This window comes from Engystomops pustulosus, chromosome 4, assembly GCF_040894005.1.
Source record: "Engystomops pustulosus chromosome 4, aEngPut4.maternal, whole genome shotgun sequence".
Taxonomy (NCBI): Eukaryota; Metazoa; Chordata; class Amphibia; order Anura; family Leptodactylidae; genus Engystomops; species Engystomops pustulosus.
This window is the reverse complement of record NC_092414.1, coordinates 36,862,976-36,876,875: the sequence shown is the minus strand read 5'-3', so window position 1 is coordinate 36,876,875 and position 13,900 is coordinate 36,862,976. Positions and strand designations below refer to the sequence as shown.

The window sequence follows — 13,900 nt, the reverse complement described above, 5'->3', positions numbered from 1 at the left end:
CCTCAGAAAAGGATGGAAACACCACGGAAATGGACAGGAAACAGCAGGGGCAGCATGCATGGATGCCTCTGAGGCTGCTTAATCGCACCATTATGCCAAAATTATGGGCAACAGCATGGCCATGACAGAGTGACAGAATGAAGCTAGATAGCATCTAAAACATCCAATAATTGACCCTGACACTATAGGGGACGGCATGCAGAGGCAGCGGCAGCAGCGGAAGGCTAGAGAGTGGCATGGCGACATACCCTAAATGGACTCAGGCTTCAAACCAATGGGTAGCAGAGAGGAACCAAAGAAGGTGAGCAAGAAGCGCTCAAATAATATTGGTACATGATAAAAGTTTGCCAGTATATTTTGTGGATTACACAGCAGGGTGGCGACAAAGTTAACATGGAAGCCATGAAAACAATCCAAAATTCTGCCTGACACAGCTCATTTGATAAGGGGACGATGTATGGAGGCAGTGAACTAGTAGTAGATTAAAGGTACTGCAGTTAAAACTATGTTAGTTGGTTCTTGGCATGGAGCTGGCGCTCCGCTGCCAGGCGAGCTTTCGCCAATCCAAGCCCCTGTCTCTAGGCTACTCCCCAAACAGCACTTCTAAGAACCTTTCGGATAAGATCAAGTGTAGTAGCGTTCTTATAAGTTTGGGATATGGTGGGTGAGGGGAATGTAAACATCTGCGCAAGAAGCGCTGAAATAATATCCGTAAATGAAAAAAGTTTTCCAGTATATTTTGTGGCTTACACAGCAGGGTGGCGACAAAGTTAACAAGTTTGATGTGGAATGCCCTGCAATAGCTCTTGGGCGGTGTGCCTTTTATCACCTAGGCTCAGCAGTTTGAGCACCGCCTGCTGTCGCTTAGCAACGGCACTGCTGCTGTGCCTAGAGCTACCGACTGATGGCGCCATGCCCACGGATGGTAATTCGGAGGAGGAGGAGGTGGAGGAGGGGTGGGAGGATTTGGAGGTATAGTAGGCCTTTGAGACCTGGACCGAGGTAGGCCCCGCAATCCTCTGCGTCGGCAGTATATGACCAGCCCCAGGGTCAGACTCGGTCCCAGCCTGCACCAAGTTAAGTGTAGTAGCGTTCTTATAAGTTTGGGATATGGCGGGTGAGGGGAATGTAAACAGATGCGCAAGAAGCGCATGATGCGCATGGAGCTGGCGCTCCGCTGCTAGGCGAGCTTTCGCCAATCCAAGCCCCTGTCTCTAGGCTACTCCCCAAACAGCACTTCTAAGAACCTTTTGTATAAGATCAAGTGTAGTAGCGTTCTTATAAGTTTAGGATATGGCGGGTGAGGGGAATGTAAACAGATGCGCAAGAAGCGCATGATGTGCATGGAGCTGGCGCTCCGCTGCTAGGCGAGCTTTCGCCAATCCAAGCCCCTGTCTCTAGGCTACTCCCCAAACAGCACTTCTAAGAACCTTTTGTATAAGATCAAGTGTAGTAGCGTTCTTATAAGTTTAGGATATGGCGGGTGAGGGGAATGTAAACAGATGCGCAAGAAGCGCTGAAATAATATCCGTAAATGGTAAAAGTTTGCCAGTGTATTTTGTGGATAACACAGCAGGGTGGCGACAAAGTTAACAAGTTTGATGTGGAATCCATGAAAACAACCCAAATTTCGGCCTGACAAACCTCGTTTGATAAAGGGACGATGTATGGAGGCAGCTATATGGACGACTTTTGGAGGTAGCAATGGAGACAACGTGTGGAGGCTGCTATGGAGACAATTCAATTTGGATAGTGCCTGTATGTGGCAGTCCAAAAAATTTTTCAAACCAGAGGAGCAGGTAGGTGGCCCTCCAGAAAAATGGAATAGATTGAGTGCCTGTATGTGGCAGTCCAAAAAATTTTTCAAACCAGAGGAGCAGGTAGGTGGCCCTCCAGAAAAATGGAATAGATTGAGTGCCTGTATGTGGCAGTCCAAAAAAGTTTTTAAACCAGAGGAGCAGGTAGGTGGCCCTCCAGAAAAATGGAATAGATTGAGTGCCTGTATGTGGCAGTCCAAAAAATTTTTCAAACCAGAGGAGCAGGTAGGTGGCCCTCCAGAAAAATGGAATAGATTGAGTGCCTGTATGTGGCAGTCCCAAAAAATTGTTTAAAACAGAGGACCGGAAAGGTGGCCCTCCAGAAAAATTGAATAGATTGAGTGCCTGTATGTGGCACTCCCAAAAATTGTTTAAAACAGAGGACCGTGTCGGTGGCCCTCCAGAAAAATTAAATGCATAAAGTACTATACCTAGAGCCAGTGGGCCCTGTCAAAAAACAGCCAGTTTCCTCTGCTTTACTGTAGAAAGAGGAGGAGAAGGAGGAAAATGAGGAGGAGGAGGAGTGGATAAATTATTCAGGTTGAGCTTCCTTCACCTGCTGGAGATTTGAAATTAGGAGAAATCCATGCTTTATTCATCTTGATAAGCGTCAGCCTGTCAGCGCTGTCAGTCGACAGGCGTGTACGCTTATCGGTGATGATGCCACCAGCTGCACTGAAAACCCGCTCTGACAAGACGCTAGCGGCAGGGCAGGCAAGAACCTCCAAGGCGTAGAGCGCCAGTTCGTGCCACATGTCCAGCTTTGAAACCCAGTAGTTGTAGGGAGCTGTGTGATCATTTAGGACGATGGTATGGTCAGCTACGTACTCCCTCACCATCTTTCTGTAAAGATCAGCCCTACTCTGCCGAGACTGGGGACAGGTGACAGTGTCTTGCTGGGGTGACATAAAGCTGGCAAAAGCCTTGTAAAGCGTACCCTTGCCAGTGCTGGACAAGCTGCCTGCTCGCCTACTCTCCCTCGCTACTTGTCCCGCAGAACTACGCACTCTGCCGCTAGCGCTGTCAGAAGGGAAATACTGTTTCAGCTTGTGCACCAGGGCCTGCTGGTATTCATGCATTCTCACACTCCTTTCCTCTCCAGGGATGAGAGTGGAAAGATTTTGCTTGTACCGTGGGTCCAGGAGAGTGAACACCCAGTAATCGGTGCTGGAATAAATTCTTTGAACGCGAGGGTCACGGGATAGGCAGCCTAGCATGAAATCTGCCATATGCGCCAGAGTACCAACGCGTAAGAATTCACTCCCCTCACTGGCCTGACTGTCCATTTCCTCCTCCTCCAACTCCTCCAACTCCTCTTCTTCTGCCCATACACGCTCAACAGTGTAGGACTCAACAATGGTCCCCTCTTGTGTCTCGCCAACATTCTCCTCCTCTTCCTCCTCATCCTCCTCCACATACTCCGATATGCGCTGAGAAACAGACCTAAGGGTGCTTTGGCTATCAACAAGGGAATCTTCTTCCCCTGTCTCTTGTGAGGAGCGCAAAGCTTCCGACTTCATGCTGACCAGAGAGTTTTTCAACAGGCCAAGCAGCGGGATGGTGAGGCTGATGATGGCGGCATCGCCACTGACCATCTGTGTTGACTCCTCAAAGTTACTCAGCACCTGACAGATATCAGACATCCACGTCCACTCCTCATTGTAGACTTGAGGAAGCTGACTGACCTGACTACCAGTTCTGGTGGAAGTTGACATCTGGCAGTCTACAATCGCTCTGCGCTGCTGGTAAACTCTGGATAACATGGTCAGTGTTGAATTCCACCTCGTGGGCACGTCGCACAACAGTCGGTGAGCGGGCAGTTGGAGGCGGCGCTGCGCTGCCCTGAGAGTGGCAGCATCTGTGCTGGACTTCCTGAAATGCGCACAGATGCGGCGCACCTTCGTGAGCAAATCAGACAGATTGGGGTATGTCTTGAGGAAACGCTGAACTATCAGATTTAACACATGGGCCAGGCATGGCACATGTGTCAGTCTGCCGAGTTGCAGAGCCGCCACCAGGTTACGGCCGTTGTCACACACAACCATGCCTGGCTTCAGGTTCAGCGGTGCCAGCCACAGATCAGTCTGCGCCGTGATGCCCTGTAATAGTTCTTGGGCGGTGTGCCTTTTATCGCCTAGGCTCAGCAGTTTGAGCACCGCCTGCTGTCGCTTAGCGACGGCACTGCTGCTGTGCCTAGAGCTACCGACTGATGGCGCCATGCCCACGGATGGTCATTCGGAGGAGGAGGTGGAGGAGGGGTGGGAGGAGGAGGAGGCATAGTAGGCCTCAAACACCTGGACCGAGGTAGGCCCCGCAATCCTCGGCGTCGGCAGTATATGACCAGCCGCAGGGTCACACTCGGTCCCAGCCTCCACCAAGTTAACCCAATGTGCCGTCAGAGATATATAGTGGCCCTGCCCGGCAGCACTCGTCCACGTGTCCGTGGTCAGGTGGACCTTGTCAGAAACGGCGTTGGTCAGGGCACGGATTATGTTGTCTGACACGTGCTGGTGCAGGGCTGGGACGGCACATCGGGAAAAGTAGTGGCGGCTGGGGACCGAATACCGAGGGGCGGCCGCCGCCATGAGGCTGCGAAAGGCCTCGGTCTCTACTAGCCTATAGGGCAGCATCTCCAGGCTTAGCAATCTGGAGATGTGCACATTAAGGGCTTGGGCGTGCGGGTGGGTTGCACTATATTTGCGTTTCCGCTCCAGCGTCTGGGGTATGGAGAGCTGAACGCTGGTGGATGCTGTGGAGGATCGTGGAGGTGACGATGGGGTTTTTGTGGCAGGGTCCTGGGCAGGGGGCTGACTATCAGCTGACACAGGGGAAGGAGCAGTGGTGTGCACGGCCGGAGGTGAACGCGCTTGTTGCCACTGAGTGGGGTGTTTAGCATTCATATGCCTGCGCATACTGGTGGTAGTTAAGCTAGTAGTGGTGGAACCCCTGCTGATCCTGGTTTGGCAAATGTGGCACACCACAGTCCGTCGGTCATCCGGTGTTTCCTTAAAGAACCTCCAGACTTCTGAAAATCTAGCCCTCGCCGCAGGAGCCCTCGCCACGGGAGCTTCACTAGTTGACACATTTGGCGCTGATGCACCAGCTCTGGCCCTGCCTCTCCGTCTGGCCCCACCACTGCCTCTTCCAACCTGTTCTGGTCGAGGACTCTCCTCCGTCTCAGAAGCACTGTGTTCACCCGGCCTCTCAACCCAGCTTGGGTCTGTCACCTCATCATCCTCCGATCCCTCAGTCTGCTCCCCCCTCGGACTTCCTGCCCTGACAACAACTTCCCCACTGTCTGACAACCGTGTCTCCTCATCGTCGGACACCTCTTTACACACTTCTTCCACTACGTCAACAAGGTCATCATCACCCACAGACTGCGACTGGTGGAAAACCTGGGCATCGGAAAATTGCTCATCAGCAACCGGACAAGTGGTTTGTGACTGTGGGAAGGGTCCAGAAAACAGTTGTAAAAATAAAAAAGGAAATGGCAGACTGTGCCTAATTGAAATACAACCCCGGGCCCTAATAAATTTTCCCACTTCGGTCTTTGCGATGGATATGTGCGTCACTAAAACACAGTGGTCGCAAGTCTGACTCCAAATTGCTCCCAATTTGATAGTAGATGCACTGCAGCAAGTACAGCCACCAGCAGATCAACCAGAAATCAAATATATATAACGCTACTGTAGGCGTAATTAAGACGTTTGTATTCTCCTATGGCTATTTTCTAGCCAAGTATTACAGCACACTACTATGCCAGATGAGATGACGCTGAGTTATGAAAAAAATAAACGTAAAATAAAAAGAAACTGGCAGACTGTGCCTAATTGAAATACAACCCCGGGCCCTAATAAATTTTCCCACTTCGGTCTTTGCGATGGATATGTGCGTCACTAAAACACAGTGGTCGCAAGTCTGACTCCAAATTGCTCCCAATTTGATAGTAGATGCACTGCAGCAAGTACAGCCACCAGCAGATCAACCAGAAATCAAATATATATAACGCTACTGTAGGCGTAAGTAAGACGTTTGTATTCTCCTATGGCTATTTTCTAGCCAAGTATTACAGCACACTACTATGCCAGATGAGATGACGCTGAGTTATGAAAAAAATAAACGTAAAATAAAAAGAAACTGGCAGACTGTGCCTAATTGAAATACAACCCCGGGCCCTAATAAATTTTCCCACTTCGGTCTTTGCGATGGATATGTGCGTCACTAAAACACAGTGGTCGCAAGTCTGACTCCAAATTGCTCCCAATTTGATAGTAGATGCACTGCAGCAAGTACAGCCACCAGCAGATCAACCAGAAATCAAATATATATAACGCTACTGTAGGCGTAATTAAGACGTTTGTATTCTCCTATGGCTATTTTCTAGCCAAGTATTACAGCACACTACTATGCCAGATGAGATGACGCTGAGTTATGAAAAAAATAAACGTAAAATAAAAAGAAACTGGCAGACTGTGCCTAATTGAAATACAACCCCGGGCCCTAATAAATTTTCCCACTTCGGTCTTTGCGATGGATATGTGCGTCACTAAAACACAGTGGTCGCAAGTCTGACTCCAAATTGCTCCCAATTTGATAGTAGATGCACTGCAGCAAGTACAGCCACCAGCAGATCAACCAGAAATCAAATATATATAACGCTACTGTAGGCGTAATTAAGACGTTTGTATTCTCCTATGGCTATTTTCTAGCCAAGTATTACAGCACACTACTATGCCAGATGAGATGACGCTGAGTTATGAAAAAAATAAACGTAAAATAAAAAGAAACTGGCAGACTGTGCCTAATTGAAATACAACCCCGGGCCCTAATAAATTTTCCCACTTCGGTCTTTGCGATGGATATGTGCGTCACTAAAACACAGTGGTCGCAAGTCTGACTCCAAATTGCTCCCAATTTGATAGTAGATGCACTGCAGCAAGTACAGCCACCAGCAGATCAACCAGAAATCAAATATATATAACGCTACTGTAGGCGTAATTAAGACGTTTGTATTCTCCTATGGCTATTTTCTAGCCAAGTATTACAGCACACTACTATGCCAGATGAGATGACGCTGAGTTATGAAAAAAATAAACGTAAAATAAAAAGAAACTGGCAGACTGTGCCTAATTCTACTCAAACCCCTAATAAATTTTCCCACTTTGGTGTTTGAGGTGGATATGTGTGTCACTAAGAGCTAAACACAACGGTAGCAAGTCCCCCTGCTAATTCCTCACAATATGGTACTAGCTGCAAATAAAAAAAAAAAAAAATATAACGTTATTGTAGCCCTAAGAAGGGCTGTTGGGTTCTTTTAGAATCACTCCTGCCTAACAGTAAGCTAATAGAACACCCTAACGCTTTCCCTGAGCAGCAGCAGCTCTCTCCCTAGCGGCATCCAGACAGAGAATGATCCGAGCAGCGCGGGCAGCGGCTAGTCTATCCCAGGGTCACCTGATCTGGCCAGCCAACCACTGCTATCTACGTGTAAGGGTACCACGTCATGCTGGGTGGAGTGCAGAGTCTCCTGGCTTGTGATTGGCTCTGTTTCTGGCCGCCAAAAAGCAAAACGGCGGGAGCTGCCATTTTCTCGAGCGGGCGAAATACTCGTCCGAGCAACGAGCAGTTACGAGTACGCTAATGCTCGATCGAGCATCAAGCTCGGACGAGTATGTTCGCTCATCTCTAGTGTTGACTCCTCAAAGTTACTCAGCGCCTGAGGTGGAGGCGCCATCCACGTCCACTCCTCATTGTAGACTTGAGGAAGCTGACTGACCAGACTACCAGTTCTGGAAGTTGACATCTGGCAGTCTACAATCGCTCTGCTCTGGATAACATGGTTAATGTTGAATTCCACCTCGTGGGCACGTCGCACAACAGTCGGTGAGCGGGCAGTTGGAGGCGGCGCTGCGCTGCCCTGAGAGTGGCAGCATCTGTGCTGGACTTCCTGAAATGCGCACAGATGCGTGAGCAAATCAGACAGATTGGGGTATGTCTTGAGGAAACGCTGAACTATGAGATTTAACACATGGGCCAGGCATGGCACATGTGTCAGTCTGCCGAGTTGCAGAGCCGCCACCAGGTTACGGCCGTTGTCACACACAACCATGCCTGGCTTCAGGTTCAGCGGTGCCAGCCACAGATCAGTCTGCGCCGTGATGCCCTGTAATAGCTCCTGGGCGGTGTGCCTTTTATCGCCTAGGCTCAGCAGTTTGAGCACCGCCTGCTGTCGCTTAGCGACGGCACTGCTGCTGTGCCTAGAGCTACTGATTGATGGCGCCATGCCCACGGATGGTAATTCGGAGGAGGAGGAGGTGGAGGAGGGGTGGGAGGAGGAGGAGGCATAGTAGGCCTTTGAGACCTGGACCGAGGTTGGCCCCGCAATCCTCGGCGTCGGCAGTATATGAGCAGCCCCAGGGTCAGACTCGGTCCCAGCCTCCACCAAGTTAACCCAATGTGCCGTCAGCGATATATAGTGGCCCTGCCCGGCAGCACTCGTCCATGTGTCCGTGGTCAAGTGGACCTTGTCAGAAACGGCGTTGGTCAGGGCACGGATGATGTTCTCTGACACGTGCTTGTGCAGGGCTGGGACGGCACATCGGGAAAAGTAGTGGCGGCTGGGGACCGACTACTGAGGGGCGGCCGCCGCCATGAGGTTTCGAAAGGCCTCGGTCTCTACCAGCCTATAGGGCAGCATCTCCAGGCTAAGCAACTTGGAGATGTGGACGTTGAGGGCTTGGGCGTGTGGGTGGGTTGCACTATACTTCCTTTTGCGCTCCAGCGTCTGGGGTATGGAGAGCTGAACGCTGGTGGATGCTGTGGAGGATCGTGGAGGCAAAGATGGGGTTTTCACACGGGAGGTGTTTGGGCCGTGGTCCTGGGCAGGGGGCTGACTAGCAGATGACACAGGGGAAGGAGCAGTGGTGTGCCCGGCCGGAGGTGAACGGGCTTGGTGCCATTGAGTGGGGTGTTTAGCATTCATATGCCTGCGCATACTGGTGGTAGTTAAGCTAGTAGTGGTGGAACCCCTGCTGATCCTGGTTTGGCAAAGGTTGCACACCACAGCCCGTCGGTCATCCGGTGTTTCTTCAAAGAATCTCCAGACTTCTGAAAATCTAGCCCTTGCCACGGGAGCTTGACTACGGGCAACATTTGGCGCTGATGCACCAGCTCTGGCCCTGCCTCTCCGTCTGGCCCCACCACTGCCTCTTCCAACCTGTTCTGCTATAGGACTCGCCTCCGTCTCAGAAGCACTGTGTTCACCCGGCCTATCAACCCAGCTTGGGTCTGTCACCTCATCATCCTCTGTTCCCTCAGTCTGCTCCCCCCTCGGACTTCCTGCCCTGACAATAACTTCACCACTGTCTGACAACCGTGTCTCCTCATCGTCCGACACCTCTTTACACACTTCTTCCACTACGTCAATAATGTCATCATCACCCACAGACTGCGACCGGTGGAAAACCTGGGCATCGGAAAATTGCTCAGCAGCAACCGGACAAGTGGTTTGTGACTGTGGGAAGGGTCCAGAAAACAGTTCCTCAGAGTATGCCGGTTCAAATGCCAAATTTTGCTGGGAGGGGGCAGACTGGGAGGAAGGAGGCTGAGGTGGAGGAGCTGGAGGAGTGCTGATTTCGGTGACATGGGTGGACTGCGTGGAAGACTGACTGGTGGACAAATGGCTAGAAGCATTGTCCGCAATCCACGACATCACCTCTTTGCACTGTTCTGGCCTCAACAGTGCTCTACCACGAGTCCCAGTAACTTGAGACATGATGAACCTAGGGAGTGTAGCTCTGCGTTGTTCCCCTGCTCCCTCATCAGCAGGTGGTGTCTCACCCCGCCCAGGACCACAGCCTCTGGCCCCTGCAGTAGTTGGACGCCCACGTCCACGCCCTTGTCCTCTACCCCTAGCCCTCGGGTTAAACATTTTCCAAATTAAAGTGTAAACTTTAAATTTTTTTTTGTGTTTTTTATTTGTTTTTTTTAAACAAAACGATGCTATCCTATTGCTATGGCTAGTTTCTAACCTACACTGACAGCACACAACTGGATTTTGTGCTGTGCCTGATGACTTTGAGCTATAAAAAGAAATAAAGGTAAAAAAAAAATAAATCAGCAGACTCTGCCTAATTCTAATCAAACCCCTAATAAATTGTCCCACTTCGGTGTTTGAGGTGGATATGCGTGTCACTAAGAGCTAAACACAACGGTCGCAAGTCTCCCAGCGAATTCCTCACAATATGGTACTAGCTGCACTACTAATGCCAGCAAGCCCAGCCACAAGCAAACAAAAGAAAGGAAAATATAACGCTATTGTAGGCCTAAGTAAGCAGTTGGGGTTCTCCTATGGCTATTTTCTAGCCTACAGTGAAAGCACACTGCTTTGCAATATGACTTTGAGCTATAAAAAGAAATAAAGGTAAAAAAAAATAAATCAGCAGACTCTGCCTAATTCAAATCAAACCCCTAATAAATTGTCCCACTTCGGTGTTTGAGGTGGATATGCGTGTCACTAAGAGCTAAACACAACGGTAGCAAGTCTCCCTGCAAATTCCTCACAATATGGTACTAGCTGCACTACTAATGCCAGCAAGCCCAGCCACAAGCAAACAAAAGAAAGGAAAATATAACGCTATTGTAGGCCTAAGTAAGCCATTGGGGTTCTCCTATGGCTATTTTCTAGCCTACAGTGAAAGCACACTGCTTTGAAATATGACTTTGAGCTATAAAAAGAAATAAAGGTAAAAAAAAAAATAAATCAGCAGACTGCCTAATTCTAATCAAACCCCTAATAAATTGTCCCACTTCGGTGTTTGAGGTGGATATGCATGTCACTAAGAGCTAAACACAACGGTCGCAAGTCTCCCAGCAAATTCCTCACAATATGGTACTAGCTGCACTACTAATGCCAGCAAGCCTAGCCACAAGTAAACAAAAGAAAGGAAAATATAACGCTATTGTAGGCCTAAGTAAGCCGTTGGGGTTCTCCTATGGCTATTTTCTAGCCTACAGTGAAAGCACACTGCTTTGAAATATGACTTTGAGCTATAAAAAGAAATAAAGGTAAAAAAAAAAATAAATCAGCAGACTCTGCCTAATTCTAATCAAACCCCTAATAAATTGTCCCACTTCGGTGTTTGAGGTGGATATGCGTGTCACTAAGAGCTAAACACAACGGTAGCAAGTCTCCCTGCAAATTATGGTAGACTACAATATGGTACTAGCTGCACTACTAATGCCAGCAAGCCCAGCCACAAGCAAACAAAAAAAAGTAAAATAAAACGTTATTGTAGCCCTAAGAAGGGCTGTTGGGTTCTTGTAGAATCACTCCTGCCTAACACTATTCTAATAGAACAGCCTAACGCTTTCCCTGACCAGCAGCAGCTCTCTCCCTAGCGGCATCCAGACAGAAAATGATCCGAGCAGCGCGGGCAGGGGCTAGTCTATTCCAGGGTCACCTGATCTGGCCAGCCAACCACTGCTATCGACATGTAAGGGTACCACGTCATGCTGGGTGGAGTGCAGAGTCTCCTGGCTTGTAATTGGCTCTGTTTCTGGCCGCCAAAAAGCAAAACGGCGGGAGATGCCATTTTCTCGAGCGGGCGAAGTATTCGTCCGAGCAACGAGCAGTTTCGAGTACGGTAATGCTCGAACGAGCATCAAACTCGGACGAGTATGTTCGCTCATCTCTAATGACATTGCATTTATGAATATCTGGTAGCATAAGGAACAAATTGTGACTGACAGCTAAAAGGGGTTGGACACCTTACCTCATTTGTTTTGTTATGTGTGTGGGGGCAGGATATTAGGTATGCTATTAAATGTTCTGCACTATTTCATATGTAATTTGAAGCTTCCTATTATGTCATGTGATCCTTATCTGTCCATGAACAAATTGAGGAAGTGACCTTTGTCCGTTAACAATCACCCTGCCATGACCTTACGATTCATGAATATAAGATCAAGGTCCTTGCAGGACGATTGTTAACAGAAACAGGTCACATGATCCTCAATTTGCTGCCATTTTATGACAGAAAGTCAGGTGGATGAGTAAAAAGTCAGTGGACATCTTCCTGAGATAGATGCAGGTTCTATAAGTGGGAATCACATCTATCATCTATTTATGACATATCCTGAGGATATGTCACAAATTGTTAAGATGGAAATACCCCTTTAACAGTTGTTTTTTTTTCTAACATTTACTCCAGTTAATTAAATGTATTAAATTATCTGGTTATTTTTTTAAAGAAAACCTTTCATCACCAACCCCAACTCTCTACATCCTTTAATAAGTGCTGCATCACTAATTCAAACAAAATTGTAATTTTTTTTCTCTAGCCTGTAGAGTAATAAGCGCCATTCATTTCCGTACCAGATATATAGTAAATCTGGTGCTGAAGCTCATGGCATTGATTGATAAATGTGTGCTTTTTTTGGGCTTGGTCCATTTTTGCAGTCTCTATGTGTAATAAGAAATGGTCCGTGTTTCATCCACATTTCATCCAATTTTGCAGATCCCCCCAGAAATGTAAGTAGGGCAAATGATGTCACTAGCTTGTCCCAACCACTTCAAGGGCCACGATGTTAAACGGCAACTGATCACGGACAGTACACAGATGACACCATCCAAATGTTTTTTTTAACTTTACATAGACTTTAATGGGATGACATGGGCTGCAAACATGGGCAGGAACAGGACCTTCTCTGAGCTAGAGCCACCATACGGATCACTGAAAATCACATTCATGTAAATAGGTCCATTGATGAAAACACCGGCCTTAAGCAGGAGACTTAAAGGAAACCTACCACCATGGATCTACCTATTAAGGCAGATCTGGTGTCAGGTTCCTCTAATGTATAGTAGTATATCCCTTTTTAGGGCCAATTCTTTTGTGGCGCAAAACTTTAATAAATTTGCATTCCCCCAATATGCAAATTTCATAAAGAGGCTACTGGGGCGTGGAGTAGCCTCTTGCGTTCTGCTTACCAATGCATCTTCAGTGTGCAACTACGAGGAGCTGCGCGCACTCTTGTCTGCGAAGCTGGGTTTTGCGCGTAGCTCCTTGTAGCTAACGCTGAAGATGGATTGGTAGGCGGACCGCAAGAGACTGCTAGGGCGTGGAGATGCAGCTCCGTCTACTCCACGCCCCAGGAAATTTGCATATTGGGGGGCCACAAAATAATTAGCATTAGGGCTATACTACTATACATTAGAGGAACCTCCCACCGGATCTACCTTAATAGGTAGATCCGTGGTGGTAGGTTTCCTTTAAGACTAATTCACATCTGGATTTTAAGGTATTCACCCATTTCTTAGTTTTAACTACTAAAAGGAAATTACAACTCATATTTTACCAGTCATTACAACTCATATTTTACCAGAACTCCTTTAAAGGGCAACACTCACTATGATTTGCCTGTCCAAAATAACATCTATGTTATTTAGGGCTATGCCCATACATGCCTTTATTAAATTGTAAACTTCTCCTTCCATGCCAAAACTTTACTCTAGAAATATGCAAATCAGACTGATGTGCTTTGACAGAGCACCTCAGGACTCCAACTCCCATTTTACAGAACCCAGGAGTGATGTAGCTGAAGTGTAAATGATGAGAGAAGGTGCTGGGCAGTGGAAGTATAGCAGGGGCCATTGTTATTGTTGCCTAGCCTGGGCCCGGAGGTTCTCTGCTAATGCCCCCCACCCCCATTTGCAGATTTCGAAAATTGACTTTTGGGACAAAAGGAGCAGCTGAAAAAAAAAATTAAAGTGTCCTGGTGGCATGTGTGGGCATAGCCCTACATAACATATCAGATTGGGCTGATAAATGGTGGTGATGGATTCCCTTTAAGAATAAATATATAGTGATATATTGACACTTATATATTAATTCTTTGTTTATCACCTCTTCTTTTCACTATACAATGAGTGTAGACAAGCAAGCTGACATTGATTGTTTCTATGTAAGTGACAACAGGGAATGGTAACCAGTAGAACAGGAATAGATTTAAAAAATAGCAATATATACAGAAACACCATTGAAGTGATGTAATGTCAAACCAAGCATGAACTGAAACCA

The 13,900-nt window shown here is 47.9% G+C and overlaps 1 protein-coding gene across 8 annotated transcripts in view; it reads right to left on the bottom strand.

Annotated features, from left to right (window-relative positions):
* The window catches only part of LOC140126350 (protocadherin gamma-C5-like), a 164,922-nt gene that overhangs the window by 50,160 nt on the left and 100,862 nt on the right, over nt 1–13,900 (bottom strand). The window lies entirely within an intron of this gene.